A 12,552-nucleotide genomic window follows, 5' to 3' on the forward strand; every position below is an offset into this window, starting at 1 on the left:
TCTCTCTGTGTGTGTGTGTGTGTCCTCCCCCCCGCATCTGTGGCTTCTTTGCTGCTTCATCTCTTTAACAGGAGATATGCCAGAGCTTTGCGTGTTTTGGCTTGCAAATCTTCACCTTTATATGTGTTTGTTCAAGTGCCTTCAAGATATCGTATCTCCTTCCTTCCATCAGGTTCTATTATTATTATTATTATTATTATTATTCGTATTCGTATTCGTATTAGTATTTACATTTCTATACCGCCCCATAGCCAAATCTGTCTGGGTGGTTTACAGAAGTTCAAACAATACAATATACAATATACAGAGTTTAAAAACCATTGGCATAAAAGCACACAGATCATCTACACGAACAAAATATAGCTAAAAACAACTTTGAACAGTCAGTCATAACTAAAGACACATCCAGGACTGATTAAAACTCATCATGTGCTGCCACATGCCTGGGAAAAGAGATCGGTCTCAACCTGGCACCGAAAAGATAACAATGTTGGCGCCAGGCAGGCCTTGTCAGGGAGCCTGTTCCACAGATGAGGGGCCACCACTGAGAAGGCCCCCTCCCTCGTTGCTGCCTTCCAAGCTTCCCTCAGAAGAGGCACTTTTAAATCTCCTAAGAATTGCATCTCTAAAAGTTCCATATAAAATCAATGATAAAAATGTTTGTTTGTTCATTTATTTATTTGTGGCATTTATATACCGCTGAATATAATAACATCTCTCAGTGGTTCACAATATTAAAATGTTGTGATGTGGAGTGCCTGTTTGCACTGTTCCAGATGGTCATCCATGCCCTCATCCACTTCATCACCTCCCCCTGCCCTTCAACTGTCCGTCAACACGCTCAGTCCTCATCTTGGTGGGGGGGACCCCTTTTTGGGGTCCCCTCCACCAAGATTTTTTTTAACGTCGTCAGATCTCTCCTTACTGATGCCTTCCTCTTTTGTGTGGTGTGGATGATGCTCTTTTGGCTACAGACGCTATGACACTCACCTCTGAACATCGGAAATAGCGGGAAGAAGTGTAGCACGCAACGAAGTGTTGCAGAGCAAGTGTTCAGCCATGCCCTCTTCTAGGAGGTCATTTCTCCCCACCGGTTTTCTGTTCTCTTCCCTCCTGCCCGAAACAGTCTGTCAACGTTCTATGCCCATTGAGCAGACCTGCTCTTCATTGGGTAGTTTTTTTGCAAACACACCCCGAATTAGGTTTCTTCCTTAATCTATTTTGTGCACTTCTGCAAACCTAAGGATTTCCCCTAGCCTGCTGACATCTCCCTCATGCACATGGATGGTGCAGTTTGGGCTTCATAAACAACGGCACCAATAGGCTGTAAAACGGGAAAAGAGGGTTTGATGAATATAGCCCATGGCCTCCCATATCGTCTCTCTTGGTAAGCAAAATCTGCCTGGGAGAACTGGGCAACAGACCATAGCAGGAGATATGAGCAATGAACGGGTCATGCCAAAATGCTTCCTTGTTTCGACAAGCTGTAATTAATTGCCTGGGAGACGTAATCTCAGTTCTCCTTCCCAGTGAAAGGCCTGTTCTAAGCAACTCACACATGCATACAGGCAGGCTTTGCTCAGAAAGTCAGCCTCTATCTTTTCTCCGCCATTTCCAGGGTTCACGTGACTGAATGTTCCTTTGTAGATCGATCGATCGATCCCCGTACATAGAAATCTAGCATATCAGGGAGAATAGTCTAGGCCTGGCCTAACCTAGCCTTTGACCGAACATGCTAACTTTCAGTGTTCACACACTAACACAATTTTAGGCAATCATCCACAAAAGGCAGTAATTTACCAGGGCCAGTGACCAGAATATTGATAAATTCAATATTCAGCTGGAGCATATGCATCTCCCTGTTCCAGCCTTCCCTCAACATGTTGCCCTCCGGATATGTTGGACTACAAGACCAATCAGCCCCAGCCAGCATGGCCAGTGGTCAGAATGATGGGAGTTGTAGTCTAAAACAGCTGGAAGGCTCACACCAAGGAAAATGACCCCTCCATATAGTACTACTCATTGCTGTTCTCTGCTAGAGATGGAAGAAGGATCGGTCTGGGGGGGGGGGAGGATGGGGGTCAAGTCCGCCAAGCTTTCGGTGGCTCAGCCACCTGGACTCTGGCTTGTTTGTCCGACTTGACCTGTCTGAGTTGGGCCACCTTGCAGACTTCTGCCTCTGGCACCCTGATGCGCAAAACCCTCGCACTCTCCTTGCTGATGCTGACACCATCAGCACAGCAATTGTGCGCAGCAGCAGGCATCCTTCCCGCCTCCACCATTGCTGGTCAGTCGCCAGGGTAGGAGCAGGAAAGGCTTGGGCACAGCATCCCCAGTGGTGTGCTCAAATGTCTCCTTCACCCTCCCAGGGCCTGGGAGCGAGAAGGAAAGACATTAGAACGTAAGAAGAGCATTCCAGCATTCTGTTCACACAGTGGCCAAACAGGGCATGAGCGCAACAGCACCCTCCCACCCATGTTCCCCAGCAACTGGTGTCCACGGGCTCAGTGCCTCTGGTACTGGAGGCAGCACACAGCCCTCAAGACTAGTAGCCATTGATAGCCTTTTTTCTCCAGGAATTTGTCCAACTCCCTTCTAAAGCCATCCAAATGGGTGGTCATCACTCCACCCTGTGGTAGCGAATTCCATAGTTTGACTGCTGTGTGAAGAATTCCTTCCTTTGATCTGTCCTGAATCTCCCACCAACCATGCAATCAGCCTCATGGGATGACCCTGGGTTCTAGTATTTTGAGAGAAGGAGAAAAATGTCTCCCTATCTGTCAGGGTGGACACTGAGCCTGTAGAATCCCAGAGTAGTTCTGATTCTGAGAAAGAGCAGCTGCTGCTGGGAGAGGAGTGCGCTCGTCCTTCCCAGGGCCAACAGCTGGCAGAGATTCCTCCCACCGGCATTCCTGGCATAGATAGCAGTCCCGGGAGTGCGAGAGCGTGGGAAGCAGACTTGCTGGACACGCGACGCCGACGCAGGGAGCGGCGCCAAATGGAGGGTGCGGAAAGGAGGCGTAGTGCCCGGTTGGTGCGCAAACAATGGTTGCGCCCAGAGGATCCAAGGGAAAAGGGGAGGAACTCTCCCTAGCCCATAAGTTCAGGGTCTGCCAGTGATTCTCCTTCAAACGGGGACCAACTGTTCTAACTTAGGGCATAGGTACTCCGCCGCTCATATCTAGTTGCTAACAGTAGAGTTGTTAAGTTGTAATAGAGGAATAAAGCTTTGAAAAGAATCGCTTTGTCTGTGTCTGGACTTGGCTACTGGATTAGACTGAGAGAGGCCTCCAAGGAGCCCTTGACACTATCCACATTCTCCACATTGTGCATCATTTTGTACACCTCTATCATGTCAAGACTTACAGCGACCCACCATGGTCAGGAGGCCGTAAGTTCTGGCAGGGAGCCCATGACTCAGCTCACTAACTCAAGATGAGCTGGGGGCTTGGGGAAAATCCACTGAGACCCAAGACGGAAAGATTTCCCCATGCCAGACATCCCTGTTCTCTGCATGGCTTCGATTTGTAGCCCTGTTAGGGTTCCTGGCTGTCTCCCAGGACAGCTGATGTGAAAGCTGTGGAGTTTTGCCACTATTGGAGTGTTGAAGCCAGGGGTAGGGAACCTGCGGCCTTTCAAACATTGTTGGACTTCAACGCCCATCATCCCCAGCCAGCATGGCCATATCAATATGACAGAATGGCTGCATTTGGCCTGGATGGGGTGTGCTTCCTGGGAGGAGCCAGGAAGCAGTTGAAGGTAACACCCGCTGCTTCTGGCCTGAGGAGAGAGAGGGCACAGCTTGAGAGAGCTCTGTGGAAAAGGCTATATTTAAATAAAACTTAGGTTTGTTTGGAAGACAAGAGTCTGTGTGAATCTGTGGGATGCAGTCCACCAAAGCTATCAGGGATGTTGGGAGTTGGAGTCTGATGACATCTAGGGGGTTCTCCACCCCTGGATTAAGCTGTGCGCCTCTACCTATGCTCAACCTGTATATTAGTGAATAAAAACTACAACACGCCATAAGCCTCCAGTGACCTCCTTCCAAAAGGAACTCACCTTGCATATGGGCTGGCCCCCTAGAACTTATCACAGCTGGGAAAAGCAAAGTGAGCCTAACACAATAAATACTGAGTAACCCTTCTTTTTCATGGCCTGGCCTATCCTTCTAAAATTAATTGCATCTGTTTTATGAATCTGCATACAGGAATGTTCTGGTGCCAGTTTATTGAATGAGAATGGGCCAGAGCATCTGCTCATAAAAACCCCCCCACATAATTCTCTAGAACTCAGTTAAGGTCTGTTGATTTAATCGTGATTTAAGGGGAAAGAAATTCTCTGTGAATTCATTTAATTGCTCTTTAAGGGCACAATCCTATGCGTGTTTAGACAGAAAAAAGTCCTACACCTCCCAGCATTCCCCTTTTTTTCTGTCTAAACACGCATAGGATTGTGCCCTAAGGCATCCCAATAGCTCTGTCATGTTCAGCCATCACTTTTGGAGTTCAGGATCAAAGCACTGAAGCGGGGTGGTGGTGGGGAGGAAACTGACAAGTGTCACTTCAAGATGTACTGGAGGATGAAATTAAGAAGTGGGCGTTTATTGGCTCCTCCCCACCCCACAACCCCAATCGCAAACACTTTTCGGAGCAATTACTTCTTTCTCAAGCATTTTTCTTTATCTTTCAGGGTGCTCTCTCAAGGGAAGGCTGGAGTGGAGGAGGTAATTTACAAAGACATCGACAAGGCAACTGTATTTATTTATTTATTTATTTATTCATTTAATGCATTTATATCCCGCCTTTTTTCCTCTTGCAAGGAACCCAAGGCAGCTTACATTACCCTCCTCCTCTCCATTTTATCCTCACAACAACAACCCTGTGAGGTAGGTTGGGCTGAGAGTCTGTGACTGGCCCAAAGTCACGCAGTGAGCTTCCATCATGGCTGAGTGGGGACTAGAACCCGGATCTCCCGGCTCCTAGTTCAGCACTCTAGCCACTACACCACACTGCCTCTCACACTGTACTACCGCAGACCGTACATAGCAGAGAGGCGAACCTGCGCATTTGTGAAGGACTGGGAAAAGGAATAGCAACAACAATAACAACAAATATACAAAGCCGTTTGAGAAGCCCCCACCCCCACAAGTAGTGAATGAGTTACAGGCATTTCCAAGTGCCATTTCGGTATTGGTTAAGGGGTGGACATCACTGATGAGGGAGGAGAGAGGCAGGACGTGGCATTTTTCCAAGATGGCCAGAGGCTCGGTAGCCTGTGCCAAGAAGCTGCTGACAAGTCACACTGACAGGTTCACAGGTGATGACAAGCCACCTTCAAAAACCCCATGTCAAGGTTCCCGCTTCTGATCTGAACCCCTTGAGCAACTCCTTAAAGATACCTTACCTCCTTAAGAGTCCCCCCTGCCTTCTTTTACCTTCCTCTTTCCAATAATGTGGCTGTAGGCATGGGTTGATTGGCACTTCAGACACTCGGGTGCTAACCACAACAGTTTACTGGTAAATTAAAGCAAGCAAATTACAACTAATGGTATTTACACAATAGAGCCGAGTGATACAAAAGGCATTAAAAAAATTTGCAAAACAGAAGTTCATAGAATAATAGAATAGTAGAGTTGGAAGGGGCCTATAAGACCGTAAAGTCCAACCCTCTGCTCAATGCAGGAATCTAAGTCAAAGCATCCCTGACAGATGGCTGTCCAGCTTCATCTTGAATGCCTCCAGTATGGGAGAGCCCACCACCTCCCTAGGTAATGGGTTCCATTGTCACATTGCTCTAACAGTCAGGAAGTTTTTCCTGATGTTCATCCAGAATCTGGCTTCCTGTCACTTGAGCCCATTATTCCGTGTCCTGCACTCTGGGATGATCGAGAAGAGATCCTGGCCTTCCTCTCCGGGACAACCTTTCAAGTCCTTGAAGAGCGCTATCCTATCTCCCCTCAGTCTTCTCTTCTCAAGGCTAAACGTGCCCAGTTCTTTTAGTCTCTCCTCCTCATAGGGCTTTGTTTCCAGTCCCTTGATCATCTCTGTTGCCCTCCTCTGAACCCTCTCCAGTTTGTCTGTATCCTTCGTAAAGTGTGGTGCCCAGAACTGGACACAGTACTCCAGATGAGGCCTAACCAGTGCTGAGTAGACATTCCTTCACCCTAGGTGTCCTTAGACTTTTCCAGGCTCCAGGCCTCCAAGCTGACCCTTTTTTCCTCTTTGCCTCGGTAGGCCTAAGAGCTTCACACCCAACATCTAGGCATGTGTTCTCCAGATGGCTTGTGTGTGGTTCACAAACCGCACTATGTAGTGCTTATAGTGTTTGCAGTATTTGAAGTGCTCAGTGCTCAGCTGTGTTCCATTGATTTTTACTTAGCACAAATGACATCAAAGTGGGAACTGAAAAGGAAACATACTTCAAAGCTAACTGAAGGAAGACCATTTTTGTAGTTAGTACTGTAACCTTGACAATAAGGGTAAAGACACTTGCTTTTGGCCACCGTAGCTCACTGCACACAGTACATTAAAAAAACAAAAAAAAAACAGTCCCTCAGCTCACCTTGATGCCCCCTTCAGCTGGGCAAATGCCTGTCTCATCCACCCCCAGGGGTGCACAAAATCCACTTACTGGTCTGGTCCGGGGTGTCCGCGGGGGGTGGGTGGGTGGGGAGGCGATCCGTCCCTCCTCCCCAGAATCCTCCCTGCTGGCTCTACTCTGCAGCGAGTCTGTGGAGCTGCCGGTTGGGCCCTTCCGCAGCTGGACTTCCGTCCGCTGCCGGGCTGCGGATGCAAATGGCGTCCAGCGTAGCGGACACCATTTGCATCCCTGCTCTTTGCCATGATAGGCTATGTAAATATTTATGTCTAATATGTAAACATATAGGCAGGGGCCGCGGTGGCTTAGTGGTTAAGACGCTGAACTGCAGACCGGAAGGTTGGCAGGACAGCAGTTCGAGACCCAAGTGCTGCGTGACGGAGTGAGCTCCCGTCTTCAGTCCCAGCTCCTGCCAACCTAGCAGTTTGAAAGCAAGAAATTGCAAGTAGATAAATAGGTACCGCCTCGGCAGGAAAGGTGACAGCGTTCCGTGCACCTCGGTGTTTAGCCATGCTGGCCACATGACCACGGAAGCGTTTTCGGACAGCGCTGGCTCTTCGGCTTAGAAACAGGGATGAGCACCACACCCTAGAGTCAGACACGACTGGTTGGGGACACCTTTACTTTTTTTTTAAATATATAGGCTATGTAAATATTTATATTTACATAAATTTACATAGCCGTGTAAATTTACATAGCCGTGATAGGCTATGTAAATATTTATATTTATGTAAATATCTATGTAAATATTTATCATGAACAGAGCAGGGACGCAAATGGCATCCGCTACGCCGGACGCCATTTGCATCCGTAGCCGGCAGTGGCTGGCTGCGGACTGAAGATGATGGACCCGGACCCGGTCGTTGACAGGTAGGGTCCGTCCTGACAAAAGTTTGTGGGGTGGAGTCTGTGACGGATTTCTCCGCCATCCCTATCCACCCCTAAGGTTGGCCCTGTGTACCTGCTCCTTAGTCTTTTGTCCACATGGTAAATGTGGATGAGCAACTTCAAGGCCCCTGTTCTCCTTCTTTGGAGTTCTTCAAACTGGACAGGGACTGGGCAATATTTCAAAGAGAGGATGCCTTCAAACAGAGGACTGCCCTCTGTAAAGAAGGAGACATGGCCACCCTAATGTATAAAAGGCAGTTCCTGACATGTCTTCAGAGTCTCCCAGTGTTCCAGCATGCTTTTAGTGTGACCAAGAAACTGAATCCGGCATGGGGCTGTGCCTTTCGACCTCAGGACTGTCCTCTGTAAAGTCAGGCAAATTGGCACTCTACAGGTGACCAGAGAAAGATGACAGCTCTCCTCCACTCACCCTTTTCTCTCCTCTCCCCCTCGTACTGTTTTTGGGAATCTTCTGGCTGCTGCATCTGAAGCTGATCCTCATGGATTATTTTCCATGAGTAATATCATCCGTTCGTATTACATTGTTTCCAAGCTGGTAAACATGCTCGATTTCTAGCATTTCAAGAGGTGCGGTTAAGGTGGAACACTGATCTGTAAATCATAGCCTGACATGGAAATCATCACCCCAGATCCAGTTTGTATTGAGCAGCTCACCTGGGACTGCTGAACACAAGGCAACACCATCTTTCAACTTCATCAATCAGGAATTGTTATGGTGATTTCTGCTCTTTTTATATGGAAATAATAACGAAACATTGGCAACTGTGCTTGAATTCCTCAGAAATTCAACAGAATATAAGGCAGAGAAACTCCGTGATCAGGGTGAAAATAAAAGGCTGATCAGTCATAAGGCACATGCAAGGAAGCAAATCACAGGGGAAGATTAAAGCAAAATGGAATTACATGCCAAAGCAACCAAACAAATTAAGCTATATCCAAGGTTGGTAGCCTGAGGCTCAAGGGCCTAATTAGGCTCTTGGCCTATTGTTGTGTAACCTTTCAGCCTAATTTTTAAAGCAATCACTTCAGACTTCTGGCAAGAGCTATCTGTTCCTTCCCCCCTGGCTGCCTGCTGGGTGAGGAGGAAGAAGGAGAGAGGAAGAGGGTTTCAGAAAGAGAAATGGTATCAAAAAGAGAGTGAAGGGGTGCTGGGAGAGAGACAGGGGGTTGCCTGGAGAAAGAGGGGGGATGCCAGGAAAGAGGGGGGATAAGGGGTGCTGAGAGAGAGAGAGAAAAGGGATAAGGGATGCCAGGAAAGAGAGGGGGTACCAAGGGAGAGGGGGGTGCCCGGAGAGAGAGGGGGTGCCCGGAGAGAGAGGGGGTGCCCGGAGAGAGAGGGGGGGATAAGGGGTGCTGGGAGAAATAGAGAGAGAAAAGGGATAAAGAGGTGCCAGGAGAGAGACAGACAGAGAAGGGGTGTCGAACAGAGACAGATATGGGGTATCTGAAACAGAAAGAGAGGTAGAGAAAAGGATGTGGGGGAGAGAAAAAGGGGGTGGGCCTGCCCACTTTTGATTGTACCCCTGCTGACTACTGCCTTTAGTCCTGCCATCTGCCAACATGTAGTGTCTGGCAGATTGTCCCTGAGGGAATGCAGTCCTCAACAGAAAAAAGGTTCCCCATCTTTGCTATAAGTGAAAACACACTGAAAGTAAGGTGTAGTTTGACCCTAATTTACCAGGGACAAATAGCAGAACTTAGGGACTGTCCCTCATAAACAGGAACAGCCAGAGCACCCACAAACGTTGGTTTCTTCTCATACAATCTGGGAGGCACATGCCATCAACTCTTTCACTTCAGCTGGAGGGGTGTGAGCCTTTTCCAAGCTCTGATGGCTATCCAGAAATACAGGTTCAAATGGGGCAGTCGTGTTAGTCTGTGGTATGAAAGCAAAAAGAGTCTGTGGCACCTTAGAGACGAACAGTGTTTTATAACTAAGGCATGAGCTTTTGTGGGCTAAACCCACTTCGTCAGATGCAGGAATAGATAGAAACAAGGTGGAAAAGTCTGTTATAGGCATGTAGAAAGCAAACATTCCATTTCAATTTAAAGAGACTTCTACAATATTAAAGGAAGCGAACTACAAGATGGGACTTGTACTCTACAGACTGTAATGACTATGCCATTCAGATGATCCGTTCAAGCCAAGTTCCAAGTATAAGTAGTTGTAAGTTATTTCAGAGACTTCCTTCCCCATTGAGAAAACATCAGCCAAACATCCTTGGCTATCAGCCAGCAAGCCACCTAACAGAGGAGAAATTGGCCAGCTGCACTATAAACACCATCCATCTGTGGAAACCAAGCATAGATGGTCCTCTTATCTCATCAATTCAGCTCTGGAAGTAAGCAGTCTGCTCATCCCAGACAGAGATAATGAACATGATGTTGTATTTATTTGCAAAATTCAGACTTGGGATGCCCCAGCAAACACAACCCTCATATCCACTCTTCCCTCTTCATAGTACACACAAGCTTCCTTTCTCACAGACTGCTTTTTTGACCTGTTTTTTTTAATTTGTTGTTGTTGTTCAGTCGTTCAGTCGTGTCCGACTCTTCGTGACCCCATGGACCATAGCACGCCAGGCCTTCCTGTCCTGCACTCTCTCCTGGAGCGTGCTCAAGTTCATATTCATTGCATCCGTGATGCTATCTAGCCATCTCATCCTCTGCCGTCCCCTTCTCCTTTTGCCTTCAGTCTTTCCCAGCATCAGGGGCTTTTCCAGGGAGTTTTCTCTTCGCATTAGGTGGCCAAAATATTGGAGCTTCAGCTTCAGTATCTGTCCTTCCAATGAGCACTATCCACTGAGGGTGAGTTGTACTGCTCGTTTCTGCAATGTTTGTGGATGGCTAGTTTGAATCTTCTTAAGAGGGCCAAATTATCTGCTCCAGTTATGACAACTGGTTCATTATTCTTTCAACAGTTGGCTCTTTCCCTGTTTGGCTTCCTTGGCCTTCTGATGTAACATGGAGAACATTAATTTTGGACTTGGTGTAGGCAGAGTTTGCTGCCATGCTCAGATCGTACATTGTTTGCTTTCTGATGGGCTATTGATGCGCACTGGCTCATATGTGAATTAATTAAATCACATGGCAAAAAAGGGAATCCCAGTGGGATCATAGAATCATAGGGTTGGAAGGGGCCTGCAAGACCATTGAGTCCAACCCACCACTCAGTGCAGGAAGCCTGATTCCCAGACAGTCTCCCATACAAGTACTAACCAGGGCTGACCCTGCTTAGCTTCCAAGATCAGGCGCATCCAGTCCTTTGCTCGACGTCATAGAATCCTAGGGTTGGAAGGGGCCTACAAGACCATCAAGTCCAACCCCCTGCTCAATGCAGGAAGCCTGATTCCCAGGCAGTCTCCCATCCAAGTACTAACCAGGGTTGACCCTGCTTAGCTTCTGAGATAGGGCGCATCCAGCCCTTTGATCACATCAGGATTCCTTGTGTGTGTGTGTGTGTGTGTGTGTGTGTGTGGTTGTTTTAATTAATGTGCACATTGAAGGGGGGGGAGACAAAAATAATAAAAAACCATATGGCTAACTGTGCATGCACAGCGATATGAACCAAGTCCGGAAATCAGAACAAGAAAAATGACCGATTGCTAGTGCATCAGCGCTATTCCAGAAACAGGAGCAGGTGCTTTTGAATGTCAAAATCTGGGATCAAATTCAGATGCGGAGAATTTCCTAAGCATTGCTAATTGACATGTCACTGAAATGCTCCTTTTAATCAAGAGAACAACTCCCCGTGGGTGAGCAGAAGCATGCCCCACTTGTACACGGGGACTTTCTAATGTGTGTTGGCTCCAGTTTTTGTGGAAGTCCCTTGGTTAGGATGTCTTCCATGGGTTTCCTTCTCTTATCATTGACCACTCACTTGACCTGTCTCCTAGATAATATATGTTGGCCCCAGTTGTGTGTTGGCTCCAGTTTCTGTGAAAGTCTCTTGATTAGGATGTCTTCCATGGGTCTTCCTTCTCTTACCATCAACAGCTCACTTGCCCTCTCTCCTAGATAATATATGTTGGCTCCAGTTGTGTGTTGGCTCCAGTTTTTGTGGAAGTCCCTTGGTTAGGATGTCTTCCATGGGTCTTCCTTCTCTTACCATTGACCACTCACTTGCCCTCTCTCCTAAATAATATATGTTGGCTCCAGTTGTGTGTTGGCTCCAGTTTTTGTGGAAGTCCCTTGGTTAGGATGTCTCCATGGATCTTCCTTCTCTTACCATCAACAGCTCACTTGCCCTCTCTCCTAGCCCCTAATGCACATAGCTGTTCAGAGAAGGAGATAAGTGGTGGCAGCTGAACCTTGGTCTTGCCCACATCTCAGGAAAAGAAGCAGTGATGGTAAGGAGGCGAAGCCACAGGGGGCTGCAGGGGGTTGGTACCAGGCACCCTACTGGGTCACAGGCCTTAGCAAGTGCCCCTCAGTGTCAACCTTGATGCCAGCCCTGCTTTGAATCGAAGATGATAGTTCACAAATGGCATCCTGGAATGTCTCCATTGCTGATGGTATAAGAGAGACATACTAATGAGTATGTCTCATTAGTACATACATACTCTTTAGTGTATGTACTAATGAACCCTGGGGCCGGCACTAATGAACCTTGCAGTTGGGATGAATAGAGCTTCGGCTATTGGGCGGTATAGAAATAAATAAATAAATAAATAAATAAATAAATATAAATGATGATGGTGATGACAATGATGATGGTGATGGTGATGTTTTGCATTCAAAAGGTATCTGTGCACCACTGAGGCATGATACCATCTATTTTTGTGGTCTCCTTGAAGGCACCTGGCTGGATACTGTGGAACTAAATGGGTCGATGATGGTCTGATCCAACAGGTTGGTTCTTATAACTCTCATGATGCTGGTCCTGCAACCCAGGGATGGGCAGAAGGTAGGTCTCGATCTACCTTCAGCCCAGAAGGTAGGTCTGGATCTACCAGTAGATCTCTGCATGATTTGCAGTAGATCACCAAGGATTTCTGACGCCCAGTTGTTTAACAATAGCAGCAACCAAATGCCTCCCATGCCCCC

At 47.5% G+C, this 12,552-nt stretch overlaps 1 protein-coding gene across 13 annotated transcripts in view; it reads left to right on the top strand.

Annotated features, from left to right (window-relative positions):
* Positions 1 to 12,552, top strand: part of TMEM268 (transmembrane protein 268) — a 116,199-nt gene that overhangs the window by 4,625 nt on the left and 99,022 nt on the right. For 8 of the 13 annotated variants that reach the window (XR_014785953.1, XR_014785952.1, XR_014785954.1 and 5 more), the window contains exons 1-2: positions 8,872 to 11,855; positions 12,249 to 12,357. The gene's annotated coding sequence lies outside the window, so the exon portion shown is untranslated. Of the gene's footprint in view, positions 1 to 4,689; positions 4,886 to 8,871; positions 11,856 to 12,248; positions 12,358 to 12,552 lie in introns of those variants that run through there. The other 5 variants (XM_084821419.1, XM_084821421.1, XM_084821420.1 and 2 more) reach the window with 3 other exon arrangements.

This window comes from Heloderma suspectum, chromosome 14 (assembly GCF_057233095.1).
Source record: "Heloderma suspectum isolate Gila_16-S chromosome 14, 16-S_ref, whole genome shotgun sequence".
Taxonomy (NCBI): domain Eukaryota; kingdom Metazoa; phylum Chordata; class Lepidosauria; order Squamata; family Helodermatidae; genus Heloderma; species Heloderma suspectum.